We start from the raw sequence: 8,671 nt of genomic DNA, 5'->3' as shown, positions 1-8,671 counted from the left end.
CACACTGTTAATCTAATTCTGTTGTGGTGGTTATGACAAAAAAGTAAATTATATTTCTGAAATTGGGAGAAGAACAAAGGAGATAACAAAGGCTTAGCATATTTTTCTTCCATGAATATATATCTACCTACATATAACATACACTCTGTATGTTTATACTGGTTCAAATGGACCAGTGAATGGATTTTCTAGCATTATTTTAGATGAAAGTATTTATTTCTGACAAGGTTTTCTGCTTTTTAGTTTATTACAAAAGCTCTTACTACATAAACTAAAAACCAAGCTGGTTTCTATTGATACCTTCTTCTCTATTTGAATCTAGATACGTTTTTTCAGTTTTGAAAAGAAGTTGCTCAAGCACAGCCTGTAAAAAAAGCAGGTGAAAAACTCTTTATGGAACGATGAGTTTAATAAGTGAACGAAACTTTGATTCTGTTATGTGGCTAGTTAACTTCAGTTTTATAATCTTTTTTTAATCCACAAAGTGTAGTTTTTATTTAAACACCTTGTATTTGTACATGAATAATTATATATTCAAAATAGATAATGCACTATTTGAGGCTCCAGATTAGACCAGTTCTGTTGAATGATCTTGACAGACTTGAACATTGGGTGCTATCTAACAAAATAAAATTCAATGGTGAAAAAAGTAAGGTTCTACATTTAGCAAGAAAAACCAAATGCACAGATATAGTATAGGGGGTACCTTGCTCAATAGTAGCAACTGTGAGAGGGATCTCGGAGTCCTAGTGGACAATCACTTAAATATGAGCCAGCAGTGTGCTGCAGCTGCCAAAAAAGCCAACACAGTGCTAGGCTGCATTAACAGAAGGATAGAATCAAGATCATGTGAAGTGTTAATACCACTTTACAATGCCTTGGTAAGGCCACACTTGGAATACTGCATCCAGTTTTGGTCACCACGATGTAAAAAAGATGTTGAGACTCTAGAAAGAGTACAGGGAAGAGCAACAAACATGATCAAGGGACTGGAGGCTAAAACATATAAGGAATGATTGCTGGAATTGGGTATGTCAAATTTAATGAAGAGGAAGGACGAGGGGGGACATAATTGCAGTGTTCCAATATTTCAGGGGCTGCCACAAAGAAGAGGGAATCAAGCTATTCTCCAAAGCACCTGAAGGCAGGACAAGAAGCAATGGATGGAAACTAACCAAAGAGAGAAGCAACCTAGAACTAAGGAGAAACTTCCTGAGTTAGAACAATTAATCAGTGGAACAACCTGCCTCCAGAAGCTGTGAATGCTCTAGCACTGGAAGTTTTTAAGAAGAGACTGGACAGCCATTTGTCTAAAATGGTATAGGGTTTCCTGTCTAAGCAGGGGGTTGGACTAGATGACCTTCAAGGTCCCTTCCAACTTTATTATTATTATTATTATTATTATTATTATTATTATTATTATTATTATTATTATTATTATTATTATTATTATTATTATTATTATTATTATTATTATCTGAATGTACTCCAATCACAGTTTTCATGGCTGACATTAAATCATTTTAAAAATCTGGTGCACCCATCGGCCATGCAATGATTATTAAAGCACTGTGATGCTGATCTCAATAAATGGTGTAGGAAGGGTTGAAACAGTTGGCTGCAGATGTTCCAGCTTCCAGAACTTTCCATGCTATAGAAGAAACTCAAGTTTTGATACTACATTCTTGATTGCAGAGGTATATATGCAGGTCAAAATAATCAGGATGACAACTACCATTGTACAGTCATAGACACACCATTTAATGTGTCTCATCTTGCCTTTTTTGACTTCCCATTCTGCAGACATTCCTACACTTAACAAACTTCCCTTGTTTTCAATGTTTAGCAAAAGCTTAGAAGTCAACTAAACTGCACTGCAGACATGTTGCAAGACAATCTGCTCTTTTACATCTAGGAAAGGAAATTGTGAAAGAAATGGTTGTTTTTTTCTCTCCTGCCATTAAAATGGCCTCAGTCGGGTGGACTCTGCCCAGGTCATCTTGGAACCAAGAAGAAAACGGTTCTCCACTGTTTTAAAGCCTAAGTCAAATTTAGCATAAGAAAAAAGAAGGAAGATTAGTCATTATTTGCTTATTACATTTATAGCTCTCTTTCTCCCAAGTACATCCCCGTGTATTGTGATGGTTTATAATCTAAGGTGTGTAATAGAAAAAGAGCTACAAAGGAAGAAGAAAGGTCCTAGATCAGTGCTTTTCAAACTTGACAACTTTTAAGATCTGTGGACTTCTGCTGTGGATGTTGGCTGAGGAATTCTAGGAGTTGAAGTCCACACATCTTACAATTGCCAAGTTTGAAAAACACTGATCTAGACCCTATCCTATTATTTTTCAGATAAGGTAAGTTGGACTAGGTGTTGCTACTTAGCTGAACCATGGTTTTGTATCTCCACATTAATTCAAGGACTTAACCATTGCATGAAATTGTCATTATAGAAATTGATTGTAGAAAGGGAGGATCAAAGGCAGTTGGTCTTTTCACAATTGTAGTGAGGGAGGACTCGTTAAGTGTTTCTAAAACTTTGCAATACTGCACAAACACATAACACAGTCACCAAAAAAATCAACACATTCACCTCTATAAAATCAAATTACTATTACAAGTTAATAGGTTTGTTCCAAGTCGGGCTGCAATAAAAGGCAGGCAGGATTAGGAAGTTGTTTATTACAGTAGCACTAATCGGCAACTCTGGCCATCCCCCGCCACTCTTTTAAAATGTCTAATTCAAAAGGTAACACTAATTATTAACAATGCAGACATAAGGCAGTGAGTTATCCCATATTCTCTTCATCTGTTTTTGCTTTATGAGCATGGACACTTGTGTGCAGTTCCCTTCCCTTCTTATCTCTGGTTAGCTTCAGTGGCTTCAGAGGCAACCTACCTAAAACCACAATGCTTAAGTCTTTAATCTTTCCTAAACACACCAGTTGTGATGTGCTCACTTACCCATGACAGAGCTAGCCCTCCCCTCCCAAGTGCCTTACTATTGTTCATGACATTACAACCTCCTAGCTTGTCACCAAGGCTTATGCTACTTTAGGTATTGTTGTAAACAAAACATTACTTTTTCCCCCCAATAATTGTTATTAAAAGTTATGCAAGCAAAACTTATACAATTACAAAAATAGAAAAAAACATTTTTAAAAAGTTAAAATTAAAAAGGAGCATAAAAAGAAGAAAAAATGATAGAAAAACAAACCCTTTTCAGTTCCAGAGAGTATAACCTACATTAAAAATTTATCACTATCCCTTAAAATATAAGCAAACCTCTCTTCATTCCATTATCACCCCAATTTCTGTTAACCATCACTAGAACCTCATCTTTCCCTATTAAAGAAACAGAAATCCAGTGTTACCAAAAATAACATAAACATCACAAATTATATTACATCAAATCCTTATTTCCCTTTCAACAAATCTCTCCATATACTCACTTCAATCAAAATCCAATCCCACTCAAAAAACAATTAAACATTACCAGTATTAATCAACATTATCCAGTCCTAATCAAAAAACCGTTAGCCTTGCCTCAAATAACCCATTTTTTAAAATCTTGATGGACTAAATCAAGTCTGTATTCTTTTTTCTTTCTTCTTCTGTATTTCTTTAAAATCCTCAAAGTTCTAGCATCCGCCTTCTCAGTCTTTTCTCTCAAAATTTTCTTTATCTTTCTCAAGCCCTCTTTATACTTCCAACATAGCAACTCCAGCAAATACCTCCTAAATCTAGCATAAATAATTCAAATTTCTTGTATGATTATTTGTTGTTTTTCAATTTTTAATTGAATTTTACAATCTTTCATTTGTAAATCCATTATTTCTATCTTCTTCTTGTAAGCTGTAATTTTTAATTCCACATGTAAGTCAGATTTAGGTTTATTCAATGGGGCTTCATTCTCTGCAATTACATCAGCAGATGCTAGTAAAGAGTTAAATAGTTCAAAAACCTACCTTAAACATTTTCTTTTAAGGTAACCATTTGTTGCCCTCTTCAAAGTTTTGTTAACCGCCTCAGATGCAATCAATGCATCAATAAAATCCCAATGCATTATCAAAACATTGTAACATTAAAAAAACAGCAATCTGATATTGAGCAATACATGAAAATGAATGTATTTAAAAGCTAACAGAATCAGATATATAGCAGGACTCTTCAGAAAGGAACTCAATCTCTCAGTGTCAGAGGTCATAATCAAGACTTTCTGTCAGAACCCATATTTTAAAGGGCTTTTTTCTTTCTTTCTAAACCCGAACTGCATTCTCTTCTCTCTCTGGGTTCTGCCATACTCCTGGAGGGGAGGGGGGAAGCGCTTGAGGGTTATTGTCTTGTTTTCCTCTATCGCTACAATGTAACACTTTGCTGTTTCTGCATTTCTTCCTCTTGTGAACTTTCTCTCCCCTGTTGTCAGCTAGTAAAGGGGGGAGGAGAATGGAATGTACCTCCAGCAACTGTTTTATATCTGCATTAGCAAGGGAAGGTGCGAGGAGCCACCTAAACTTCGCTGCAGCCCGGAGATGGCCTGATGTTATTTCCTTTTTCCCACAATGAACTTAACACCTTAGGATTGGCCTGTTTGAACTGACCGGATGAACTATGGGGTGGGGTTATGCTTGGGATACTTTTTACCTATTGATCTGGCGGGAAACCCTCAGATCCTGTCTATTATGCCTGCTATCAGCTACTCCTAATAAAAGCTCCATTTGGAAGAAACTGCTTCCACGAGTTCTACTTTCTTAGATTGAATTCAGGGCTGTCACAGAGGCTGGCCATTCAGCAAATAAACCAGTCCCAAACTCAAGAACTTTAAAACTAATAACCATCATATTGTATGACTATATTAATACAGCAGTAAATAGAACTCCCCATTTTAAAGAGCATCTTGAAATAAACATATTTCTTATGGACTAATAAACATAATTTATTTATTTTCCCAGAAAGAGCCTTCCTCTTGTATAGATCAACTACTGAAGGAGGGCCTAATTTTGTATATGTCAGTTTAATAAATCTTGATGCCAAATGTAGGATTATTGAGGATGTCTTAAGACAGTGGTTCTCAACCTATGGGTCGCGACCCCATTTGGGGGTCGATCGACCATTTCACGGGGGTCGCCAAGCAAGGCTGTCCGCCATTTTTTTTCCCCTTTTCGGGCGGGTGCCTTACCTCCCTTGAGCTGGGCCAGCTGGTGGTCGGCCTGCTCCGTCTCTGCCGCTTGCCAGCTACGCCTCGGCCGGCGCAGGGGGCAGAACCAGGCATGCGCGGTGCTCCCGGGCAGGGAAAGTCCTCGACTTATGATCGGTTTCCAAATCATTTTGCCTACCAGAAACTAGATTACTCTGTACAGCAGGGGTCCCCAATCCCTGGCCCGTGGCCCAATAACAGGCCGTGGCCTATTTAGAACAGGGCTGTGCAAGAGGTGGGCTGGTGCACAAGTGCACCGGCAGTTGCGCAAGTGGTGCCCCAAAGTGTAGTAGTGTGCATGCGTGCTGGCCTGCCACTCACGTAGCCCGCTTCTCCTCTCTACCCCCAGCCAGGCCAAGCTGTCTGTTCCCAATACTCCAAAAGTGGAGTGCTGAATGCAGAGGCTGAGTGGGACAAGCGACTCACCAAGGATGACTCACCAAGGCTGCCTGCACAGGACATCCAATCTGCTTTTAGAGCGTTGGGCAGCCTCAGTGAGTCTGAAGGAGCACGAGACCGTGCCCGCAAAGTCTTCTCCACACCAAAAGCTTTTGCAAATAGCCAAAAGATTTTGGGTGAGCGATCTCGTGCTGCTTTGGGCATTCCATCCCTTTGCAAAAGTTTTTGGTGTGAAGAAGCCTGAAGGAGCATGAGACCGTGCTCCAAAGGCTTCTCTTCCTTCTTGCATGAATGGAACTCTGTGTGCATTGATCACATACCCTGGTTCACCTCTGCCCTCCCAGGTGGTCTGCCAAGCCACCAGCTGCTGTACAGTATTAATTATTAGAGCACATAAGCTGCAATCATAGCTTCAAATGCAAGCTTTAATCAACTGCTGTGAAAAGCAAAGTTTGCATCGCTCTTTGCTTACCTGCAACATTGTTCTTGAAGGTTGATTTACCTTCACTGTATGCCATGCACACAATTATTATGACCTAGATACTTGAGCAGCTTCAAAACTACCAGTAATTTTAACTTTAGAAGATGTTGCACTTGAACCAAACCCAACAATTCAATTGTATAAAGGATTAAAATTAAAGTTAGTATTTGACCTGTAGAAGGAAGAATTGAATATCTAATTTTGAAAAATCAGTAAGTCCAGGTATTCTTTACGGTTCAGATTATAAATTCAACAACTGAATTAATTAAGCATAGGTATTTATACATATATCGATCTATCCTTGTTTATTAATTAGGCTGCAGGAGTTAAATTTGGTTCATTTAAGCACTATATTTAGTATTTATTTCTTTACCCTATTATCACTGTTTAAACTTTATCTCTTCTTCTCTATTTCAGTAATACTAAAAAGCAATAAAAGTCCAATGGCAGCGACTCAGTTGCAGCAGTTTTCTTGCTCCAGCAAGTCTAAGAATGGCTCTCTGTGCTCTGACCTGGGTGGAGACCTCTTCTGCATCTCCTCTGTCATCCTGACCAGTCAAAGCCAATAGCAGCAGGGATATCACTATATTGGTTAGGCTGTAAAAAAGCTACTCACTCATGAGCCTCAAAACCACTGGCCCATCCTAACACTCGGATATCCAGAAGATTTTGGAACAATCAGATTTGAAATGGCCAGGTTTTGTTTGAAGAATGAAACAGAAACAGCATGTTTTATCTTGAGCTTGAAACAAAAACTCTTGGAACATGAGTGTTTTGAGCATGGAAAAACGTTGAGCTTAGAATATTTTGCACACTCTTAATCTTGAACTACAGCTTTTCAATGAGCAAAGAGAAAGCTGCCTTAGTAATAATAGTGGTTGAGTTCATAAAATCACTGCTTAGAACAGATGCAGACCTATGAATCCCAATGAGCAGGACTAGATGTAAAACCTGAATCTCTGTCTCCTGAGTTTTCAAATGTATTTTAAACATTGTCTTAGTTATTGATCTGGATTTTGTTGAGATGTGATCAAGTAAAAGGGAAAAGAAAAACACTTTAAAAAGGTATTAGAAGAAGGCATTGGGAGTCATGTGGCAAGGAATCTGGCAACAATCAATCCCAAAGTTAAACAAGATTGAAAAGCTTTCTGAGAAGCATCAATCTTCAAACAAATATACATTTTACTACTTCATTCTAATAATGCCAGATATGAGCCACCAAGAGCAATTCTGATTATGGCAACATAGAAATGTGTTAAATAAGAAACGTCTGAAAACAGATGGTACTGTTTATGACAAGACTAAATTAAAGCCTTTGGGGCTTCCGGTTTTGCGCAGTAGCGTAGCAGCCGAGGAATCACTGGGCTCCGCACGCTACGGCTGATTTCTGCCTGTTAGGTGACTCTAAATGGGCCTGAAGTCACCCCATAAATGCGATAAGGAAGGAGGGAAGTCCTGCCGAGTGTGGAGAGATCGTGGTTGATCCGTTCGGTCTGGGAAAAGCCCTACAGAAACCAGCAGGAGAAAGGCTACCTTAACTTCAGAGTCTAGCCCAAGCTACAAGCAGCTAAATCCCAAAAGCACTATTTTAAGCTGATTGTGAACAACATGTTTGGAACTGGGTAAGAACAGTGATTTTCTCTCTTAAACTTGATAATTGATTTGCTGGGAAAAAAACCACCAAGAAGCAAAAGGCCTCCAAAAGTGAGAAGGAGGGGGATCTTTGCCCCACCCTTCTACAGACAGAAGCAGCGAATTAGACCTTTAAGTGGGGACAGAAATACATTGAAATGAAATGAATATAAGACCTAAATCTGGATAAGTTTGAAATTGGTGGAATGTGTTAAAATTTCCCTTTTAAAGCATGAAAATAGAAGAAAACAACTGTTTATTTTGAAATTTGAAAAACTAACTAGTGCTGACATCTAGTGGTGGATGAAAATATTGCAGTTGCTTCAATACAGCCCAGGAAAAGATAACTTGTTCTTGGTGACCTTCAATATCTTAAAAACAGAGAACAGCTATTACAAAACAAAAACAAAAAAAACCCATCTTGGGCTACCTACAAAGCAAGGATTATAAACTTTAGAAGAAAAAATGACCTTTCTGGATTATAAATACTTATTCAACTGTGACTTTAAAGCTGTCTGCAGAGAAAGGAAAACCCTGATTTTTGGCTATCATGGAAAACCAGAGATCTGCAGAAAGAATATACCAAGAAAAAACAAATTCCAGGAGGAGATGTATGCTGTGTTGCAACTAATTCAAATAACAATGATCTCAAACCACAAGGAAATTAAAAATACCTTTGAAAACAAAATGAATACATCTCCAATTTAAGTTTACAATAAAAAAAACTCTCAGAAAATAAAAATAGAGAGTGAGCAGATAAAACAGACAACTGATGAACCAGAGGAGAGAGATTTAAAGATGGAACCTAACAACAGAAGGAAGTATGACTCAACCCAGGTGGAAAAAACCCTACAGGAAATAATGGACATGGAAAAGGTAACTTATACTCTAAGATCACAAAATAAGTCTGAGGACAAGAAAAAAGATGTGACAAAATGGATTACAGAACTTAAGAGACAAAA

The sequence above is a fragment of the Protobothrops mucrosquamatus genome, unplaced genomic scaffold (assembly GCF_001527695.2).
Source record: "Protobothrops mucrosquamatus isolate PMUCROS unplaced genomic scaffold, P.Mucros_1.0 scaffold1278, whole genome shotgun sequence".
Taxonomy (NCBI): domain Eukaryota; kingdom Metazoa; phylum Chordata; class Lepidosauria; order Squamata; family Viperidae; genus Protobothrops; species Protobothrops mucrosquamatus.
The sequence above is the reverse complement of the archived record's forward strand: the minus strand, read 5'-3'. Positions refer to the sequence as shown.